Here is a 24,913-nt window from a genome sequence, read left to right as displayed (position 1 = left end):
ATTTTTAATATGGATAAAATCCTTCAGGAGATCCGGCGTGGTGTCATATTGGGTGCCTTGGCGGCACTGAACCCGCGGCCGGACTGCATTCTTAGTCATTACCCGTCCAGGTGCCGTTACCAGCGCGGTCCGCACATTTGAAGACGGTCCGGAACATTCTTATTCTTATTCTTATTATTATTATGTGTTGCTGGAATGGCTGATGACAGGGAAAACCGGAGTAACCGGAGAAAAGCCTGTCCCGCCTCCGTTTTGTCCAGCACGAATGTCACATGGAGTGACCGGGATTTGAACCACGGAACCCAGCTGTGAGAGGCCGGCGCGCTGCCGCCTGAGCAACGGAGGACCCTTATCAGTACATTAATAACAGTAAAATCAATTGGTCTCACCTCCTTCTACACCCCACCGCCGTTAAGTTTATTTACCGCCTCCCCCCCCCCAAAAAAAATTAAAAGAAGGCTTGTTTCTTTATGTTTAAGGGAGATTCCAAACACCAATGTTCACGTCTATTACCTTCAGTTTTGAGATATAAGTATCCCCATAAAAGTAATTTACTTTTTTCACTTCATTTCACACTACTCCCCCCCCCCCACTAAGTGAACTTTCCCGCAAAAAATACTTGTTTCTTTAATAGTAAAGGATCTTCTAAATACCAATTATCACGACTCTTACTTCTTCAGTTTTTGATTTATGTGTCCTCATGAAAGGAATTCAACTCCTTTACACTCCCGCCCTCCAAGATGGTTTCCCGCCCAAAACGCGTTTTCATTTGTTTTTAAAGGAGATCCAAATACGAATTTTCACGTCTGTAACAACCTTAGTTTTTATTAGATGTATGTATTTTCATACAATTAAGCCAATTAATTTTTCAATTCTTTCACCCCCACCCCCCGCTTCATTGGATGTTAAGAGAATACGTGTTTCTTTACTTTTAAAGCAGATTGAAAATATCAAATTTCACGTCTGTAACATCTTCATTTTTGATATATCAGTAGCCTAATTAAAAGAATTCAACACCATTTTCAGTCACTTTTACGCCCCCCCACCACACAAGTGATATTTCTGAAAACTAAAAATACACGTTTCTTTATGTTTAATACAGAAAAAAATACCATTTTTCATTTCTGTAACATGTTAAGTTTTTTAGATATACTGTAAAAATTCTCATTTTAAAATTTCACCCCTTTGGAGTTCCCCTTAAGTGGAGTTTCCAAAAACAAATCCCCTATGTTTCTTTACATTTATAGGAGATTCCAAACACCCACTTTTTACGTCTGTAACATTTTACGTTTCCAAGATATTCTGTAGATATAGTCTTTCAAAAAATTCACCCCAATTTGTCACTCCTGTTTAACCGCCATTAATTGGATTTTCCAAAAACTAAAAAATACGTGTTTCTTTATTCTTAAAGGAGATCCCATATACAAATTTTCAGTTCTGTAATATCTGTCGTTTCTGAGATATATGTATCCTCATTAAAGGCATTCAACCCATTTTTCACCCTTTTACACCCCTCCTATTGGGATTTACAGGAAACAAAAAACGTGTTCCTTTATTTTTAGAGGAGATTCTAACTACCAATTTTTACATCAGTAAATTTGAAAGTTTTAAGATGTAGACACACTCATTTTAAAAAATTCACCCCCCTTTTCATCCCCCAAATATTTGGATTTTCCAAAAACAAAAAATACGTGTTTCTTTACTTTTAAAGGAGATTCTAAATACCAATTTTACATCTATAAACTTTAAAAGTTTTGAGATATAGATACACAAATTTTAAAAAATAACCCCCTTTCACCCCCCCCCATTAATTGGATTTTCCAGAAACAAAAAAATACGTGTTTCTTTTTTAAAGGAGATCCCAAACACCAATTTTCAGGTCTGTAATATGTTCAGTTTCTGAAATATAAGTAGACTCATGAAAGGCATTCGATCCCTCCTTCAACCTTTTCCACCCTTCCTATTAGGATTTCCCGAAAACAAAATATACGTGTTTCTTTATTTTTAAAGGAGATTCTAAATACCAATTTTCACATCTATAATCTTTAAAAGTTTTGAGATATAGATGCACTCATTATAAAATATTACCCCCTTTTCACCCCCTCCCTTGATTGGATCTTCCAGATACAAAAAGAGACGTGTTTCTTTATTTTTAAAGCAGATCCCAAACACCGATTTTCAAGTCTGTAATATCTTCACTTTCTGAGATTTAAGTAGCCTCATTAAAGGCATTCAACTTTTTTTCCGCCCCTTTTCACTCCTCTATTGCGATTTTCCGAAAACAAAAAAACACGTGTTTCTTTATTTTTAATGAAGATTCTAAATACCAGTTTTTACATCTGCAAACTTTAAAAGTTTGGAGATATAGATTCACTCATTTTAAAAATTTACCCCCTTTGAACCCTCCCATTAATTGAGTTTTCCAAAAACAAAAAAATACGTGTTTCTTTATTTTTAAAAGAGATCAAATGTACCAATTTTCAGGTCTGTAATATCTTCAGTTTCTGAGATATAAGTACCGGTATCCTGATTAAAGGCATTCAACCCATTTTTCCCCATTTTCACCCTTTTTCACCCCTCCTATTGGGGTTTTCAGAAAACAAAAACATACGTGTATCCTTATTTTAAAAGAAGATTATAAATACCAATTTTTACATCTGTAAACTTTTAAAGTTTTGAGATATAGATACACTCTTTTTAAAATTTCACCCCCCTTTTCACCCCCTTAGCAACGGAATATCCAAAAATCCTCTCTTAGCGAGCACCTACATCTTAATATGAATATATCCCCAAAATTTAATTTCTTTCTGTCCAGTAGTTTTGGCTCGGCGATGATGAATCAGTCAGTCTGTCAGTCAGTCAGTCAGTCAGTCAGGACAAGTTATTTTATACTAGCAAGATACCCGTGCTTCGCTACGGTATTATACTGAAATTTATAATTGAATGCTTATTGTTTTAGATATATAATCCGCCGAAATTCGCGGTCTGACTCGTTTTCTGCGAGAACCCACCAAAATTACCGATCTGACTCGTTTTCTATTAGATTACGGCATGTTTCCTCCCATTTTTCAATCTTCTTTTCCAGCAATCGATTTCGTACTTCCCGGGCTAGGCTCAGGTATTCCTCCCGGTCAGTTGGGTCCGTAAATCTTTGCCATCTTTTCCTGTAATCATTTTTAATATGGATAAAATCCTTCAGGAGATCCGGCGTGGTGTCATATTGGGTGCCTAGAAGGCACTGAACCCGCGGCCGGACTGCATTCTTAGTCATTACCCGTCCAGGAGCCGTTCCCAGCGCGGTCCGCACATTTGACGACGGTCCGGAACATTATTATTATTATTATTATTATTATTATTATTATTATTATTATTATTATTATTATTATTATTATTATTATTACGTGTTGCTGGAATGGATGATGACAGGAAAACCAGAGTATCCGGAGAAAAACCTGTCCCGCCTCCGTTTTGTCCAGCACGAATGTCACATGGAGTGAACGGGATTTGAACCACGGAACCCAGCTGTGAGAGTCCGGCGCGCTGCCGAGGATCCTTATAAGTACATTAAGAACAGTAAAATTAATTGGTCTCACCTCCTTCTACACCCCACCGCCGTTAAGTTTATTTACCGGCATCCCCCCCCCCCGCAAAAAATTAAAAGAAGGCTTGTTTCTTATGTTTAAAGAAGATTTCAAACACCAATGTTCACGTCTATTACCTTCAGTTTTGAGATATAAGTATCCCCATAAAAATAATTTACTTTCTTCACTTCATTTCACACTACTCCCCCCCCCCCCTAAGTGAATTTTCCCGCAAAAAATACTTGTTTCTTTAATAGTAAAGGATCTTCTAAATACCAATTATCACGACTCTAACTTCTTCAGTTTTTGATTTATGTGTCCTCATGAAAGGAATTCAACTCCTTTACACTCCCGCCCTCCAAGATGGTTTCCCCCCAAAACGCGTTTTTCTTTGTTTTTAAAGGAGATCCAAATACGACTTTTCACGTCTGTAACAACTTCAGTTTTTATTAGATATATGTATTCTCATTCAATTAATTCAATTAATTTTTCAATTCTTTCAACCCCCCCTTCATTGTATTTTCCGAGAATACGTGTTTCTTTATTTTTAAAGCAGATTGCAAATATCAAATTTCACGTCCGTAACATCTTCATTTTTGAGATATCAGTAGCCTAATTAAAAGAATTCAACACCATGTTCAGTCACTTTTACCCCCCCTCCACCCAAGTGGTATTTCCGAAAGCTAAAAATACACGTTTCTTTATGTTTAATAGAGATAAAAATACCATTTTTCACTTCTGTAACATGTTAAGTTTTTGGAGATAAACTGTAAAAATTCTCAATTTAAAATTTCACCACTTTTGAGTTCCCCTTAAGTGGAGTTTCCAAACACAAATCACCTATGTTTCTTTAGATTTACAGGAGATTACAAACACCCACTTTTTACGTCTGTAACATTTTACGTTTCCAAGATATTCTGTAGATATAGTCTCTCAAAAATTCACCCCATTTGTCACTCCTGTTTAACCGCCATTAATTGGATTTTCCAAAACTAAAAAATACTTGTTTCTTAATTTTTAAAGGAGATCCCATATACAAATTTTCAGTTCTGTAATATCTTTCGTTTCTGAGATATATGTATCCTCATTAAAGGCATTCAACCCATTTTTCACCCTTTTACACCCCTCCTATTGGGATTTACAGGAAACAAAAAATACGTTTTCCTTTATTTTTAGAGGAGATTCTAACTACCAATTTTTACATATATAACCTTTAAAAATTTTGAGATAGATACACTCATTTTAAAATATTACTCCCTTTACACCCCCCCCCTAAATTGGATTTTCCAGAAACAATAAAATACGTGTTTCTTTACTTTTAACGGAGATCCCAAACACCAATTTTCAGGTCTGTAATATCTTCAGTTTCTGATATATAAGTAGCCTCATTAAAGGCATTCAACCACTTTTTAGCCCCTTTTCACTCCTATTGCGATTTTCCGAAAACAAAAAAATGCGTGTTCCTTTATTTTTGATGAAGGTTCTAAATACCAATTTTTACATCTGCAAACTTTAAAAGTTTGGAGATATAGATTCACTCATTTTAAAAATTCACCCCCTTTTCACCCTCCCATTAATTGGATTTTCCAAAAACAAAAAATTACGTGTTTCTTTATTTTTAAAAGAGATCAAAAGTACCAATTTTCAGGTCTGTAATATCTTCAGTTTCTGAGATATAGGTACCGGTATCCTGATTAAAGGCATTCAACCCATTTTTCCCCATTTTCACCCTTTTTCACCCCTCCTATTGGGATTTTCTGAAAACAAAAAAATACGTGTTTCCTTATTTTTAAGAAGATTCTAAATACCAATTTTTACATCTGTAAACTTTTAAAGTTTTGAGATATAGAGCAACTCAATTTAAAATTTCACCCCCGTTTTCACCCCCTTAGCGAAGGGATATCCAAAAATCCTCTCTTAGCGAGCACCTACGTCTTAATATGAATATATCTCCAAAATTTCATCTCTTTATGTCCAGTAGTTTTGGCTCGGCGATGATGAATCAGTCAGTCAGTCAGGACAAGTTATTTTATATATATAGACTAGCAAGATACCCGTGCTTCGCTACGGTATTATACTGAAATTTATAATTGAATGCTTATTGTTTTAGATATATAATCCGCCAAAATTCGCGATCTGAGCAGTTTTCTGCGAGAATTCACCAAAATTCGCGATCCGACTCGTTTTCTAATAGATTACGGCAAGTTTCCTCCCATTTTTCAATCTTTCTTTCCAGCAAACGATTTTGTACTTCCCGGGCTAGGTCCAGGTATTCCACCCAGTTAGTTGGGTCCCTAAATCTTTGCCATCTTTTCCTATAAGCATTTTTAATATGAATCAAATCCTTCAGGGGATCTGTCATGGTGTCGTCTTGGGTGCCTTGGCGGTAGCCTACTGAACCCGCGGCCGGACTGCATTCTTAGTCATTAGCCGTCCAGGGCCCCTTTCCAGCGTGGTCCGCACATGTGATGACGGTCCAGAACATTATTATTATTATTATTACTATTATTATTATTATTATTATTATTATTATTATTATCATCATTATTATTATATGTTCTGGACCCCACAGCAATATGCAAGACCGCTACTTGGCGGTAAATTACATCTGCTGCCATTGTCATTGTTGACAATGTGGCCAGCACCATTGTCGCGCGTAGGCAAGTGTGCGGGATTTTTGGCGATACGAATGACATACCTCCGTGTATTAGTGACCTTATTATAGAGGTGAACAGTTTGACGGTCAATATCATTCCTATCGTTTATTTCAAATGTGTTTAAATTTTTTTTTATATGCCAGGAGAATCTACTCTAATCTAAGAACGTTCTCTGAAGGAAAAGATGGCTGTTGAAAAAGAACAAAGGAAAGATTAAAAATGATCGGTTTATGATCATAATAAGTACATCGAAAGTCAACAGCCTGTTTCCTATCATTCGACAGGATCAGGGATGGAATGAATAAAGCCCCATCTAGCGGCAACAATATGAATTGTGCCGGCTGCCGAAGCTCCCCTCTGGAGCAATGATCGATGAGTGACAAATGAAATGAAATATTGGACAGTGTTGCTGGAATTAATGATGACAGGGAAAGCTGGAGTATCCGGAGAAAAACCTGTCCCGCCGCCATTTTGTCCAGCACGAATGTCACATGGAGTGACCGGGATTTGAAACACGGAACCCAGCTGTGAGAGGCCGGCGCTTTGCAGCCTGAGCAACGGAGGCTCCTTATAAGTACATTATGAACAGTAAAATCAATTGGTCTCACCGCCTTTTACACCCAACTGCCCTCAAGTTTATTTACCCCCACCCCCCAAAAAATTAAAAGAAGGTGTGTTTCTTTATGTTTAAAGGAGATTCCAAATACCAATGTTCACGTTTATTACCTTCAGTTTTGAGATATAAGTATCCCCTTAAAAATAATTCACATTTTTTAATTTCCTTTCACACTCCCCCCCCCCTCACAAAGTGATATTAAGGCAAAAAATACTTGTTCCTTTAATAGTAAAAGATCTTCTAAATACCAATTATCACCACTCTAACCTCTTTAGTTTTTGATTTGTGTGTCCTCATGAAAGGAATTCAGCTCCTTTTCACTCCCCCCCCCCCCCCAAAACGCGCTTTTCTTTGTTTTTAAAAGTGATCGAAATACCAATTTTCACGTCTGTACCAACTTTAGTTTTTTATTAGATGTATGTATTCTCATACAATTAAGTCAATATATTTATTCAATCCTTTAACCCCCCAAACCCCCTTCATTGGATTTTCCGAGAATACGTGTTTGTTTACGTTTAAAGCAGATTGCAAATATCAAATTTCACGTGTGTAACATCTTCATTTTTGAGATATCAGTAGCCTAATTAAAAGAATTCAACACCATTTTCAGTCACTTTTACACCCCCCCCCACTTCCCAAGTGGTATTTCCGAAAACTAAAAATACACGTTTCTTTATTTTTAATAGAATTAAAAAATTACCATTTTTCACTTCTGTAACATGTTATGTTTTTTGAGATATACTGTAGAAATTCTCATTTTAAAATTTCACTCCTTTTTAGTTCCCCTTAAGTGGAGTTCCCAAAAACAAATCACCTATGTTTCTTTACACTTACAGGAGATTCCAAATACCCACTTTTTACGTCTGTAACATTTTACGCTTCTCAGATATTCTGTAGATATAGTCTGTCAAAAAATTCACCCCAATTTGCCACTCCTGTTTAACCGCCATTAATTGAATTTTCCAAAAGCAAAAATATACGTGTTTATTTTTAAAGGAGATCCCATTTACAAATTTTCAGTTCTGTAATATCTTCAATTTCTGAGATATATGTATCCTCATTAAAGGCATTCAACCCATTATTCACCCTTTTACACCCCTCCTATTGGGATTTAGAGAAAACAAAGAAATACGTGTTCCTTTATTTTTAAGGGAGATTCTGAACACCATTTTTTACATCCGTAAACGTTTAAAGTTTTAAGATGTGGACACACTCATTTTAAAAATTCACCACCCTTTTCACCCCCCATTATTTGGATTTTCCAAAAACGAAAAAATACCTGTTTCTTTATTTTTAAAGTAGATCCCAAATACCAATTTTCAGGTCTGTAATATCTTCTGGTTCTGAAATATAAGTAGCCTCATTAAAGGCATTCAACCTCTTTTTCACCCTTTTCCACCCTTCCTATTCGGATTTTCCGAAAACAAAAAATACATGTTTCTTTATTTTTAAAGGAGATTCTAAACACCAAATTTTACATCTATAAACTTTAAAAGTTTTGATATATAGATACACTCATTTTAAAAATTTCATCCCCCCTTTCACCCCCCATTATCTGGATTTTCCCAAAACGACAAAATACCTGTTTCTTTATTTTTAAAGTAGATCCCAAATACCAATTTTCAGGTCTGTAATATATTCAGTTTCTAAGATATATGTATTTCTTTAAAGGCATTCAACCCAATTTTCACCCCCTTTTCACCCCTCCTATTGGGATTTTCCGAAAACAAAAAACTACGTGTTCCTTGATTTATAATGAAGATTCTAAATACCAATTTTTACATCTCTAAACTTTAAAACTTTTGAGTTATAGATGCACTCATTCTAAAAATTCACCCACCTTTTCACCCTCGCATTAATTGGATTTTCCAAAAACAAAAAAAATATGTGTTACTTTATTTTTGAAAGCAATCAAAAGTACCAATTTTGAGGTCTGTAATATCTTCAGTTTCTGAGATATAAGTAATCTCTTTAAAGGCATTCAACCCATTTTTCACCCCTTTTTAACCCTCCTATTGGGATTTTCCGAAAACAAAAAAATACGTGTTCCTTTATTTTTAATGAAGATTCTAAATACCAATTTTTACATCTCTAAACTTTAAAACTTTTGAGATATAGATGCACTCATTTTAAAAATTCACCCACCTTTTCACCCTCGCATTAATTGGATTTTCCAAAAACAAAAAAATATGTGTTTCTTTATTTTTGACAGCGATCGAAGGTACCAAAATTGAGGTCTGTGATATCTTCAGTTTCTGAGATATAAGTAGCGGTATCCTGATTAAAGGCATTCAACCCCTTTTTCACCCTTTTACACTCCTCCTATTGGGATTGTCTGAAAACAAAAAAATACGTGTTTCCTTATTTTTAAAGAAGATTCTAAATACCAATTTTCACATCTGTAAACTTTTAAAGTTTTGAGATATAGACACACTCATTTTAAAATTTCACCCCCCTTTTCACCCCCTTAGGAACGGAATATCCAAAAATCCTCTCTTAGCGAGCACCTACATTATAATATGAATATATCCCCAAAATTTGATTTCTTTATGTCCAGTAGTTTTGGCTCGGCGATGATGAATCAGTCAGTCAGTCAGGACAAGCTACTTTATATATATACTAGCATGATACCCGTGCTTCGCTACGGTATTATACTGAAATGTATATTTTAATGCTTATTGTTTTATATATAATACGCCGAAATTCGCGATCTGACTCTTTTTCTGAGAGAATCAGCCAAAATTCTCAATCTGACTCGTTTTCTAATAGATTACGGCAAGTTTCCTCCCACTTTTCAATCATTCCTTCCAGCAATCGATTTCGTACTTCCCGGGCTAGTTCCAGGTATACCACCCGGTCACTTGGGTCCCTTAATCTTTGCCATCTTTTCCTAAAAGCATTTTTAATATGGAACAAATCCTTCAGGAGATCAGGCGTGGTGTCGTTTTGGGTGCCTTGGCGGTACTGAACCCGCGACCGGACTGCATTCTTAGTCATTAGGGCCTACCCGTCCAGGACCCGTTTCCAGCGCGGTCCGCACATTTGACGACGGTCCAGAACATTATTATTATTATTATTATTATTATTATTATTATTATTATTATTATTATTATTATTATTATTATTATTATCATCATCATTATAGATGTTCTGGACCCCACAGCAGGATGCAAGACCACTAATTGGCGGTAAATTACATCTGCTGTCATTGTGATTGTTGACAATGTGACCAGCACCATTGTTGCGCGTAGGCAAGTGTGCGGGATTTCTGGTGATACGAATACTTCCGTGCATTATTGACCCTATTATAGAGGTGAACAATTTGACGGTCAATCTCATTCTTATCGCTTATTTCAAATGTGTTTAATTTTTTGTTTATATGCCAGGAGAATCTACTGTAATCTAAAAACGTTCTCCGAAGGAAAAGATGGCTCTTGTAAACGAACCCAGGAAAGATTAAAAATGATCGGTTTATGATCAGAATAAGTACATCGAAAATCTACAGCCTGTTTCCAGTCATTCGACAGGGTCAGGAATGGAATGAATAAAGCCCCCCATCTAGCGGCGACAATAGGAATTGTGCTGGCAGCCGAAACCTGTCGCACTCCTCTGCGGCAATGATTAGTGGATGACAAATGAAATGAAATGATATTTTACAGTGTTGCTGGAATGAATGATGACAGGAAAAACCGGAGTATCCGGAGAAAAGCCTGTCCCGCCTCCGTTTTGTCCAGCACGAATGTCACATGGAGTGACTGGGATTTGAACCACGGAACTCAGCTCTGAGAGGCCGGCGCGCTGCCGCTAAAAGAAGGCGTTCCTTTATGTTTAAAGGAGATTCCAGACACCATTGTTTACGTCTATTACCTTCAGTTTTGAGATTAAAATAATTAATTTTTTTTCACTTTCACAATCCTCCCCCCCCCCCCAAGTGAATTTTCCGGCAAAAAGTACTTGTTTCTTTAATAGTAAATGATCTTCTAAATACCAGTTATCACGACTGTAGCTTCTTCAGTTTTTGATTTATGTGTACTCATGAAAGGAATTCACTCCTTTTCACTCCCGCCCACCAAGATGATTCCCCCCAAAACGGGCTTTTATCGTTTTAAAAGGAGTTCCAAATACCTTTTTTCACGTCTGTAGGCCCTAACAACTTTAGTTTTTATTAGATGTAAGTATTCTCATACAATTAAGTCAATTAATTTTTCAATTCTTTCACAACCCCCCCCCCCTCCATTCATTGGATTTTCCGAGAATTCGTGTTTCTTTACTTTTAAAGCAGATTCCAAATATCAAATTTCACGTCTGTAACATCTTCATTTTTGAGATAACAGTAGCCTAATTAAAAGAATTCAATACCATTTTCAGTCACTGTAACCCCCACCCCCACCCAAGTGGTATTTCCGAAAACTAAAAATTCACGTTTCCTTATTTTTAATAGAGATAAAAATACCATTTTTCACTTCTGTAATATGATTTCTTGAGATATACTGTATACATTCTCATTTTAAAATTTCACCCCCTTTTTAGTTCCCCTTAAGAGGACTTTCCAGAAACAAATCGCCTATGTTTCTTTACATTTACAGGAGATTCCAAATATCAAATTTCACGTCTGTAACATCTTCATTTTTGAGATAACAGTAGCCTAATTAACAGAATTCAACACCATTTTCAGTCACTTTAACCCACCCCCCCCTCCACCCAAGTGGTATTTCCGAAAACTAAAAATTCACGTTTCCTTATTTTTAATAGAGATAAAAATACCATTTTTCACTTCTGTAATATGTTAAGTTTCTTGAGATATACTGTAAACATTCTCATTTTAAAATTTCACCCCCTTTTTAGTTCCCCTTAAGAGGAGTTTCCAGAAACAAATCGCCTATATTTCTTTACATTTACAGGAGATTCCAAATATCACTTTTTACGTCTGTAACATTCTATGTTTCTCAGATATTCTGTAGATATAGTCTTTCAAAAAATTCACCCCAATATGTCACTCCTGTTTAACCGCCATTAATTGGATTTTCCAAAAACCAAAATACGTGTTTCTTTATTTTTAAAGGAGATCCCATATACAAATTTTCAGTTCTGTAATATCTTCAGTTTCTGAGATATATGTATCCTTATTAAAGGCATTCAACCCATTTTTCACCCTTTCCACCCCTCCTATTGGGATTTTCCGAAAACAAAAAAATACATGTTCCTTTATTTTTAAAGGAGATTCAAAATACCAATTCTCACATCTGTAAACTTTTAAAATTTTAAAATATAGATACACTCATTTTAAAAATTCACCCCCCTTTTCACCCCCCATTATTAGGATTTTCCAAAGACGAAAAATACCTGATTCTTTATTATTTTTAAAATAGATCCCAAGTAGAAATTTTTAGGTCTGTAATATCTTCAGGTTCTGAAATATAGTTAGCCTCATTAAAGGCATTCAACATATTTTCACCCTTTTCCACCCTTCCTATTGGGATTTTCCGAAAACAAAAATATCCGTGTTTCTTTATTTTTAAGGGAGATTCTAAATACTAATTTTTTCATCTATAAACTTTAAAAGTTTTGTGATATAGATACACTCATTTTAAAAATTAACCCCCCTTTTCACCCTCCCATTAATTGGATTTTCCAAAAACAAAAAAATACGTGTTTCTTCATTTTTAAAAGAGATCAAAAGTACCAATTTTCAGGTCTGTAATATCTTCAGTTTCTGAGATATAAGTACCGGTATCCTGATTAAAGGCATTCAATCCCTTTTTCGCTCTTTTTCACCCGTCCTATTGGGATTTTCTGAAAACAAAAAATACGGGTTTCCTTATTTTTAAAGAAGATTCTAAATACCAATTTTTACATTTGTAAACTTTAAAAGTTTTGATATATAGATACATTCATTTTAAAATTTCACCCCCCTTTTCACCCCCTTAGCGAGGGAATATCCAAAAATCCTCTCTTAGCGAGCACCTACATTTTAACGTGAATGCATCCCCAAAATTTCATTTCATTAAGTCCAGTAGTTTTGGCTCGGCGATGATGAATCAGTCAGTCAGTCAGTCAGGACAAGCTATTTTATATATATAGATATATATATATATATATATATATATATATATATATATATATAGATGAGTCCGGAACTTGAGTTGTATATATTTTGACTATATAGTGATTAACCGCAAATTTAAATAATTATTTTTATTTATTTATTTATTTATTTATTTATTTATTTATTTATTTATTTATTTATTTATTTATTTATTTATTTATTTATTGACTTGTGGCGTGGCTCAGGCTATGAAGCCTGCAGTTATGCCAAACCATCTCATATGTACTACATTGTTCAAACTACAGAGTATTAGGATTTCTAGTTACATATAATTAATTATAAAATTAAACTTAAATAATAGTTACAAACAAAGGGTAAATTTCTGAGAGTCACTATTTAAAAAAAACATTAAATACTAATTTCTTAAGCCTATGTACCATTTATAACATGTTTTTTAAATACATTTCTACTATGTATGTCTCTAATTGGTCGTAAAGACGCGTAAATATGAGATCATCTAAATTAGGTATTCATAACCTATCCAGACTTGATTACGCCGTCTTTGGTCAAGTGTATTATCGAAGGTGTATACTATCGTGATAAAAGTAATTATAAGCAAGTGCAAGTAGATGCTATATAAATTGAAATTGATAACTCAAAAACTGTAACGTTTGCGGCGGTAAACACCTGTTGAATGGTTGAACTTCCTGGTATTCTCATACCTGATTTGTCATTGGAGCCATGAGGTAAATAATCATTCAAGCGATTGCACATCTCTGTGATGCAGTGGACTGCAAGGAGCCCCGACCTAATCCACTGGAGCACTTAAGGGATGTATTGCAGAGACGGATTCGGCAGAGCGAAAATGCTCCACAAACATTACACGACCTCAGTGAAGCACTAGTTGAGGAGTCGGACGCCATTTCACACGCAGTCATCCGACGTTAGATACGCAGCATGCCACGCAGGTGCGCAGCTGTAATTCAAGCTAGGGGAGGTTCAACACGGTATCAGGCTCGGGTATGCAGACTATTCACAAGAACACTGGATTGTGGTTGTTCATCTGTTGTGTTGCGAATTGTGGTGAATGGTTAAATGCAATGGCTGTGGTTTTGTTGTTGCTAATTAAATAAAGCATCCAGCTCCTTCACCAGCATGTGTTTATTTTTACAAATTTATAAGTCGAGATTCTACACAGCATTAAAAATCTGTTCCTCTAATTTTTGCGCTGAGTGTATATTAGATGGACGAAACATGATATAGACCTACGATTTCACCCGGGAACAATATTTAGACACGGACGTCACTTGCAGTTAACAGTAGCACATCGTGCACTCATTTAAAATGGGCATTTCTTCGTTCATAAACTGACTCTCTATTACATAAATATCTCGCGTCACAGAGGTATTCTTCACACATGCTGCCCCAAAATTTCATACAACGTAATTATTACTACAGGGGCATTTCCAGCACAGCCTGTCCCAAAGCTTAGCCATTATAATCACATAACTGCAGGGACATTTTCTAGCACAATCAGTTTTACAACTTCATCACCCCTTCATCATTTAGAGGACATCGTAACAGCTTCGTAACATCTCATAGCTCGTTTATTTTAACCCATAAGTGACCCCATAATACCCAATTTGTCCAGCATGAAACTTTACAGTTTCAAATCTAACACTGGACCTCAAGGAAATGATATAGATCCTATTCCATAACACACGCTGCTCCATAAGTAAGCTGACTATAAAATGCCATCATCAATGTTTCAAAATTCATATTTCTCGACATCATGAAATACTTATCGAGAATGATTACCAGCAATATTATTATAATCATGATTATTATTTTTATTTTTTTATTTTTACTAATATTATTTTTTCACTTTAGCTAGCGCAAATAAGATGCTTAAATTTACTAAGATCGTTAACTTAAAAAGAAATTCCAGTGCAGCTGATTAGCACGAAACGTGGACATAAATGTCCTGAGCTGATTTATATGTGAAAATACTCGCAAAATTTCCACACGCGGACTGAAATTGACTGTAACATTCTTTTACAGGCCTGCAGACGCAAAATGATGCTGCTTTCCGCCATTTACACATGAAGGAAACAAACATTTACATTCTAAGTACATTATATACATTGAAAGATAAAAACCAGATGATTGTGAAGTTTTCACTGGCTAAATCTCTGCCAGCGGCCTCACTGTGGTTTAGGCCATGATGTTTGTCTGTGGTTTCCTGAATCTGTAACTTAGCCGTGATTAGTTGTAATTCTTCGGAATAGCTACTTAAGATCTACACAGGCGTTACACAAATATCTTGCTGAGAAAGACACCCCAATTCTCACTTTGGCACAGACACTGTATACAACATAAACTTCGCGACTGATCATTTTTGGCACAGCGCATTCGGAACGAAACCAGTAGAGCCTACACTCGTTTGAACATATGGATCTTACCTCACGGCTGTGGGAAATATTGTCTCTCTTTTCATCTTATCTGACAAACCAGACATGATAGTTCCCAGGTAGCAAACCGGCTCGACTGTAATTTGCAGCCAGACCGACTTCAGTATTTCCCTCTTCCTGAAGAAGTTTGTGACGCTCCTACACTAAGTTAATATTGAAGCACCAAGCTGTGGAGAAATGATTATTCCTGCTAATATATAGCGTAACTTTTAAAAACCCGACACTTAGCAACTTTACGGAAGTTCTCAATGTTCCGAATTCCTATACGTCCAATTCTATCACCTCACACAGTGAAAAATTGCACAAGTTCAAACCGATCCGTACGGTGTCACGCGCAGATTAGGCCTTGTCGGCTGACCGAGAAAGATTGAAGAGGCGCTTAGTGTGGGGTATTTATAAACTCCTAGGTAACGCCTCTTCATTGTCAGATTGTTGCAAGTAAATTGTCACCTTCCATACCACTGGGATTTTTACGAAGATTTTGGACTTATTGGTTTCCTTAAAAATTTATATTTGCAATGGTTATAGTCTCAAAATTTTCCTGACCTTCATTGGGATGTAATCGCCAAAGCGTATTTTCCTACGTTTTCCCCCGACCTGATTACGTAATCATGCCACGCGCGGATCATCTCCTGGTGTTTGGTCGATGAAGCTCCCTTATAATATATTAATTGACATATTTCCCGTTGAACTGAAAACTTGTGGTAATGTCTTAGTTAATTTATTCTAATAATTTCTTCTTTTATGCAGGCCACAATCAATTTACTCGTTTAATAATGATTTAATATTGTCTAACCCCCGAAGCATTCCAGAACTCTTCCACCTTCATCAGTGCTTTGGGTCACGTGACGCTCAACCAAGGAAATCAACATACAGGGATCTAAAATATCGCTCTTTCTTGCTCGCTCTGTAATAACAATGGAGGCTTGCTCTCCGACGAACACAAATATTGCAACTCCTGATGCGGTACCTTTGACCATGCGGGATATGGGTTCATTCAGAGCTGAATGAAGTGTTGTATAATGACGCTGTACGTTCAGTTTTCTCGTCGTTAATTCAGCACCTTTCGACATACAAGACAGTGCAGGAGTCCGCCCTCTGCAGTTAACAGGAACTGTTCTTATCACGAGATAGTCAATGGGCTTCTCCGGCTTGACACCTTGGCGTTGTTAAGAGAAACGACATAACCTCAAGACTGGGCTCTGGGGATGGCGCTATGACCTTCGTCCAGGGACGTATTGGCTATCACGCTCTCCAGCCATGCTCAGAACCCTGATACTGAGTACGCGCGAGTACTCGTACTCAGTCGAGCAGAGTTAGAACAGGCTGATCTAAATAGTGAGTGAGTTTCGTCACAATTGAAGACATATATTTACCATTCAAGACTAAAGTACAACACTGCGAATTCAATACAACGTTGAGATGCAGTATATCTTCAAATAAATAACATAACCGATGTTATTCCCTGTAAACATGATTGGATAGTTGGTTCAGAGAGTCCCAGGTTCGATTTTGGGCCGGGTCGATGATTTTATCTGTCTGATCAACTTCTCTACCTCGGGGGCTGGGTGCCTTGATACATAACCTTCACATACTCACACCGCACCACATCATACTACGAGCACCATGGAAATTGCAATAGTGGATACAACCATCCGCATAGGGTTGGCGTCAGAAAAGGCATTCCGTCGTAAAACTGGTCTTAATCCACATTTAATGGCGATCTTAAGTGGTTTTAAAAACCTTATTTATTTCGTTTCTGACAGGTACAGATCCAGTAATATAACAGAAGCATATGATGTATACACGTTAAATAGAATACTAATGATAGGGAAAACACCAGGAAGAAGAACTTCATATTTCTCGAAGAACATTTATACACATATTCAAAACTTGCATTAATTTATATGGTTTAAAATATAGTATTATAAATCCACAAACAGCCAAGACGCAAGTTCCCTTGATCGATATCCTATAATGAGACCGATGTAAGGAACATACCTGTACGGTCGTACGGACATAAATATGACGGCAAGCGAGAGCAATTATTTTCCATATGACTCAGTGATTATCGTCCAGAACTACTACATCCAGAAGTTTGTAATCCTCTCTCAATGGTGAAAAAATATTCACACGGAAATAGAGCAGGCTACATAATTTTTTCCTGATATCCAAAGTATGTTCCGAGTTCTTATAACCTATCCCTCTGTACAGCATCCGGAGTGCCGATTTAGCTCGTACCACATGATTAAGAACTATTATTATGTTGACTGTCAGATGCTACCCGTAGCTGATTAATTATCTCTGCTAATCTCATCCTCGTTCACTAAAGTAGTATCGGGTGAGTTGGCCGTGCGGTTAGGGGCGCACAACTGTGAGCTTGCATCCGGGAGATAGTGGGTTTGAACCCCACTGTCGGCAGCTCTGAGGACGGTTTTCCGTGGTTTCCCATCTTCACACCAGGCAAATGCTGGGGCTGTACTTTAATTACGGCCTTCCCATTCCTAGGCCTTTCCTATCCCATTGTCGCCATAAGACCTATCTGTGTCGGTGGGACGTAAAGCAAATAGCAAAAAAAGACGAAATTATCGCTGACTAGAATCATTGCGGGTATGAAAAATGAATTTCATTAGAATGATAGTTTAGCTTGACTAGATTGATGAAAAGTTACTTCACCGGACAGTTTGCGGTGATGACCGTTTGGAATGTCAACATGAAAGGCCAGCCGGAGTCTCACACTTCAGTTATGCCATGATATCGTGATGGTAGTGATTATTTTCTTGAGTGTTATGACGTAATATTAAACGAGAGTTGAGTTTATGTTTATTTAGCGATCTTCACTACATCTATTGGGGAATATATGACACTATTCGGACATGTTGTTTAATTTCGATTTCACGCTTTGTTGAAGGAAATAGACACCGTAATATTCCCATGTTCGAGTTTTTTTTTGTAGCGAATTTCACTTCATGTGTTAGAGTTTCAACGAGGATCAGATTTAAATATCCGGACATTGTGTTAAAGTTTCACTTTCGCCGGACAGTGTGAATGGTGTGTAGATACCATGACGTTGGCTCAACGACATATTTAAGATGCCGCGTGCATTATATTACTTAAGGATGAGTAGACACAGTAACGTTCCCTCAACGACAGGATGTCCGACTCGTTGGTTGAACGGTCAGCCTACTGGCCTTCGGTTCAGAGGGTCCCGGGTTCGATTCCCGGTCAAATAGAAAGACCTGCACCTGGCGAGCCGAACCCGTCCTGGGATATCCCGGCACTAAAAGCCATACGACATTTCAACGACAGGATTAGGGCGTCGTCTGTTCATAGTCAAGTCATAGGCTAGGCATTTTTGCGGATAGAGTTGAACGATGATAGTTTTTGCAGTAGTGAATACGAATTTGAACGGTATTAGCAGGTACTATTTAGCCCATGTTTCGGCATAATTCTTACTACCCCGTAGGTGCTCCCATAATAGCCTTGTATGAGTAGTGGCATGAATGAAAGTGTTATCTCACGTGGAAACCTAGCTAATGGAGACTGATCCTTACTGCTTAGCCGTGCGTGTTCAAGTTCGATGAACTTTCGTTTTTTTATTTACTTTTCTTCACTTTAAGATTTATCGTTCGGGTGTCCGGTATGTTTTGATAGTGCTGTGTGTTGACACTTAGTTGATTTATGTAGGATTTACACTACGAATGCCGTTTCGATTCGTCAGCTGTTAATATATTTTATTTTCATTTTTCGTTATTCACATTATTTATGTGAGACTTTGATCTATCGATCACTTGTAGCTCAGTTTAATGGGACAAGTCTAGGTAGACAGATTTGTAATGGTAGTCGTAGTTATAGAATACTGGTAATATCTCCTTTTATTTGTGTTACATTGTGGACTTGTAACAAAGTTAACGACGTAATTGTTTTATAACCTGAAATCTGGTTTAGTAAGAACATTTTTAGTTGATTTATCACTTTGATTTAACATTAGTGTTTGGCATTTCTTCTAAATGCATAATGAATTAATGTTTTCCTGCATTTCGCAGGACGACGTAACATAAGATCCCCTCTGATCGACTGTTGTTGGTTCCTTCTGAACATATGCATGTTTCAGCATCGGGATTTTTCTGTAACTTAAGGGTGTCACGAGATGACAATACATGGTGGAATTTTATCTTTGACCGTGACAACTGCTGTTAACTTGTTATGAACACCATGCTTTCTAGTAATATTTCTCAACCTATCCAAATCAACTGAAAGTCGATTTGGTTCGATTAAGGGTCCATTCGGGAGATGTTCCAATATCCGACAGGATAGTAGACTGATGGATAACCTTAATTAAATGCAAATATGGAATTCTACTTGTTGAAGGTCAGATTTTCCAGGGATCGTGTGGATTAACTCTCAGTTATCATTTGGATCCATGCGGTCCGATTTTCAGGTTTTATTATAGTTTTCTAGGTTTTGCTGTCCACGAATTTTACACTAAATTTTCATTCTTTGAAAGACAATAATGTATAATTCCAATAAAACTTTACCATTCACGTAATGCATTTTGACTGCATTAAAACATGTTGTAAAGATTTTGAGCCAATTTTCTTGCCAATCTAATTAATGAATTAATGTGATTTACCTTGAATAAATATTTTATTAAGCATATTATTTTGTTCCTCATTTAAAATAATTTCGCTCTCGTCTGAACCCTATCGTTTGGTCGATGAAGTGATTGAAAAAAAAAACTCGCAACGACCCCAAGATCCAAGAGTACGATATTGCTTTACCGAAGCAACCGAGGCAGACGACCAACGATGGAACGGTAAGTTCAAGGGTTTAGTAGGAAGTTTTGAACCTGGTTAGATTTTATCACTCATAATGTTTATATGTTTTGGCTGCTGAAAGTAATTTGGTGTTGTTTTGGCCTTTCAAGGAAAATCGTCTGCATGATATTTTAAAGTGAAAGGGCCAATTGTCGTCCAGTGAAGGAACACAGAGGTAATTTTTAAACGACCTCTGGACAAATTTTAAATCATGATTACCCGAAATAACTATAGAAAAACAACTGAAACCTAACAGTGACCATTTAACAATTGTCATGGTTTTAACAGAATGATTCGTTGTTTGGAGGGATATAAAATCGGGTGCGTAAATTATCTTATCAAAAGCTCCTCAGCTGTATTCCCAAGTCTGAGTGAAGGCCGTTGGAACATTTTATACTAAATATCGGGAATCGAACTCCAATTCCCTGAGACACTATTCTTGCATAGTTTCACGAGCTTACGTAGGATGCGACGAGCAATCGTGTTAGCAGTAGAATTATGTCTTGTAACTTTCTAAAACGTGATGCCAAATTCGCATTCACACCAACAGATCCTCATTTCACAGTATCTTTGACACTGAATGAACCGAATAAACTGCACTATATTTTGACTGCTTACGTGATCCGGGAATTAAAGTGAATCCTATAGGTAAGTTATATTTTTAAATTTCGTGTGGCTATTTCTAGCCGAGTGCAGCCCTTGTAAGGCTGGCCCTGCGATGAGGGTGGGCGTCATCTGCCATGTGTAGGTAACTGCGTGTTATTGTGGTGGAGGATAGTGTTCTGTGCGGTGTGTGAGTTGCAGATATGTTGGGGACGGCACAAACACCCAGCCCCTGGGCCACTGGAATTAACCAACGAAGATTAAAATCCCCGACCCCGCCGAGAATCGAACCCGAGAACCTCTGATCCGCTGGCCATTCAGCCAACGAGTCGGACGGTAAGTTATTCATACTTGGAGATAGGATTTTATATTTGGACTAACTGTTACTCGCGGCTTCACTCCTGTGCATTTCGTAATTTAATAAGACATTATCTGAAAATCCTTAAAGTATAAATGCTCACCGAAAAATACCAGGCTACTTGGTGACCTAACTCTGGAACATGCGACATAGAACTGTCCATGTGAGAAGTAGTCCTCTCTTAAGTCGAAACCGAGCTCGATGGCTGCAGTCGCTTAAATGCGGCCACTATCCAGTATTCGCGAGATAGTAGGTTCGAACTCCACTGTCGGCAGCCCTGAAAATGTTTTTCCGTGGTTTCCCATTTTCACACCAGGCAAATGCTGGGGCTGTACCTTAATTAAGGCCACGGCCGCTTCCTTCCCACTCCTAGCCCTTTCCTGTCCCATCGTCGCCATAAGACGTATCTATGTCGGTGCGACGTAAAGCAACTAGCTAGTAGCAGCTCTTAAGTCGAAAACAAAAGAACACGTGTTTCTTTATTTTTAAAGGAGATTCCAGATACCGATTTCCACGTCTATGACATCTCCAGTTTTTGAGATATCAGTATCTTCATAAAAATAATTCAACCCCTTTATCAGTCCTCCGCACCACCCCACCTCCCTCTCACCTAAATGGACTTTCCGCAGACAAAAAGTACATGTTTCTTTTTGAAGGAGATTCCAAATACCTATTTCAACGTCTCTAACATCTTCTGTTTTGGGGATATAAGTATTTTCGTAAAACGTATTCAACTCTCTCCTCATTCCTTTTCACCCCCGTTAGGTGGCTTTTCCGAAAAACAAAAAAATCCGTTATATTTAAAGGAGATACCAATTTTTAGGTCTGTAACATGTAAAGTTTTTGAGATATACTGTACATTATATGCTACTAATTTTGAAACTTCGCCCGCTTTTTCAATTCTTTTCACCCTCTTATGCGTATTTTCCGAAAACGAAAAATATGTGTGCTTTATTCTTAAACGAGATTCCAAGTAGGCCTACAAATTTTCACGTCTGCAACATCTTAAGCTTTTGAGATATTTGTAATCTCATGAAAGGAACTCAACTCACCCACTTCTTTTACACGCCCTCTCCCCCATTATTTAAGAAACGAGATTTCCGCTTCCGGAGGTGCATATGGCCGTGAGGTTAACTCAGCCTACACCAAAAATGAGTACCAGGTTAATTCCTGTGGGCAAAGGCGGCCGGGCGTGGAGCTAACCACTCTACCCCATCACGTCCCGCGGTTAACAATGGTGGAAGCCTTTACCTTCCACTCCTCGAAGGGCCTTCATGGCCTGTACGGAGGTGACTTTGTCTTTGTTGTCTCTCCCATTAAGTGGAATTTCCGTTAAAACACGGGTTTCTCTATTTTTAGAGGAAATTCAAGATACTAATTTTCACGTTTGTAACATCTTCAGCTTTTGAGAAGTATGCAGACAGAAAATAATTCAGTCCCTTCTTCACTTCTTTTCAACCCACTTAAGTGGATTTCCTGAAAACAAAAAAGTATTTGTTTACAGTTAAAAGAGATTCCAAATACCAATATTTATGTCTGTGCTATGGTAAGATTTTGAGATAGACTAACTTTAAATTTTCACTTTTTCACATCCTTTAACCCTCTTAAGTGGAGTTTCCGAAAACAAAAGAATACGTGTTTCTTTACTTTTAAAGGAGAATCTAAATAAAAATTTTCACGTCTTGAAACGGTTAAGTTTTTGATATAGAGATGCACTCATTTAAAAAATTTATCCCCCCTTTCCCCTTTAGCGACGGAATATCCAAGAATGTTTCCTTAGTGAGCAACAAATCCGTAATAATAATATAATTCCCAAAATGTAATTCTCTATGTCCAGTAGTTTTGGCTCGGCAATGATGAATCTGTCAGTCAGTCAGTCAGTCAGTCAGTCAGTCAGTCAGTCAAGAATGTTATTTTATATACCGTATATAGATTATTATTATTAGTAGTGTCTCTAGAACTATTTACACACGAGGTCCCATATGTGAGCACTAATAGTTTCACATAACTGATATCGTGATCATACTGTATATACGTGATCTCCAGTTGTATATGGAATCATACTCTGAGGAACGAGTCTGCTAATTTCACGAATCCCACAGACATCGGCTGGGATATCGAAACACCATAGCAGTGTATTTATGTGTTCCTTCATTTGTCCAGGTATGACCAACAGAAATGTGTGTCATTTTTCAACGGGGTCCCTTATACTTCAGAAATGTTATTCGAGGGGTCATATGGCGTTTGTGGAGTAGGCTATGGCCAATGACCCGCATATGACCCATCGACAACGCCCGCATATTATGTTCAATGGTATTCCACTCTCAAGCATGACAAGTTCGATGATTATCTATAGAGCGGAACTCCCTTGAACTACGTGAAGACTGGTGAGAAATTATCTTGAATATGTTAAAGAATGAATGACTTTATGCGTATAATAAACTTGAACCAATGACGTTCACAAATGTTACGGTAATTGTTACCGGAACTTTCTGATCTCTTTAGCAGTAACTGAAGTACCTGCTTCTGATTCTTTGGTACTCCACCTCAGTCTCTTGAACAAAGATAACCAGAGAAGTGGGTTAAAACCTCAATTAGACCATCTTGGGCATGTTTTTGATTAGTTTTCCTCTTCAACTCTAGGTCAAGATGATACATGGCATTCAGACTTCCTTGTCAATTGCATCTTTACAGAAATCAACAGTTTTCGAGTAAATTACACATGCACAAACCTTAAGAATCGTCTAAACATATAGAGAACCGTTTACGGGAAGAATCAACATCAGGGTCTTCTTGACTCTCTCTGATATAGAATATATTTTCGAATCGTTACTTTCAGTTTCTCATCATTGCTTACAATTGCTACTCAATAACCGTTAAGGCATTTGGTAAATGTTAGTGTCTTCCCCAGGACACACCAAATTTCGTACACTCACTTTGTGTTGTGAATGTGTTCACTTCTGTAGGGTTGTAAAATTCATATTGTTTAAATAACCTTCTAGATACATATTCATATATTGTGTAGGTTAATATTATAACCTCCTGAGATCCACTACGAGAAATACACGGCATTTTAGGAAATTTATTACACACTGACATCACATGGGCTCTATTTATCGATATATCGCAGTTAGTTTGAATTTTCGTTTTTTTCTTACTTTTATGAAATTACCATGCGTAGTATAGTACACACTGGATCTCAACCTCTACAATGTTTTTATTGAATAGCACAGCTGTTTTACTAATTTGAGCCTTATTTTCACCAATTTTACTTACAATGGCTGTTCTATCTTCAGTAAGCATTATGTATTTAATATACAACTAGCTGATGTACCCGTTCTTCGCTACGGAATTCTACATTGTATGCAGAATTGTAGGTTAGGTAGAGTACACGTTGTAAGCAAGGCTGTATTAAATTGCATAGCTCTTAAGATTACCCTAGAAACGCCACGGAGATATCACCAAACGTCTTTTCTCATACGAAGACTGCGTTAGGGAATTTTCATTGTAATGGTAGGCCCGCTTGCCTACCATCGGTCACAATCAGGTTAGGGCATTGCATTATACTGGCAGACACTCACTCTCTATCGGCCTTTTTACATCCTCAGAAAGATTGTATTAGTGGTTTTCCCAACTGAGATGAACAAAGGTCATTACAATGACGTCAGTAGAAATGGCGCGAGTAAAAGCTATGATTTCACATGTAATACTCGTTCAAATGAAAAACTACACATTTTTTCACTTTAAACGAGCTGTAGGTACTA

This window comes from Anabrus simplex, chromosome 2, assembly GCF_040414725.1.
Source record: "Anabrus simplex isolate iqAnaSimp1 chromosome 2, ASM4041472v1, whole genome shotgun sequence".
NCBI classification, from domain to species: Eukaryota; Metazoa; Arthropoda; class Insecta; order Orthoptera; family Tettigoniidae; genus Anabrus; species Anabrus simplex.
This window is presented reverse-complemented; position numbering follows the sequence as displayed.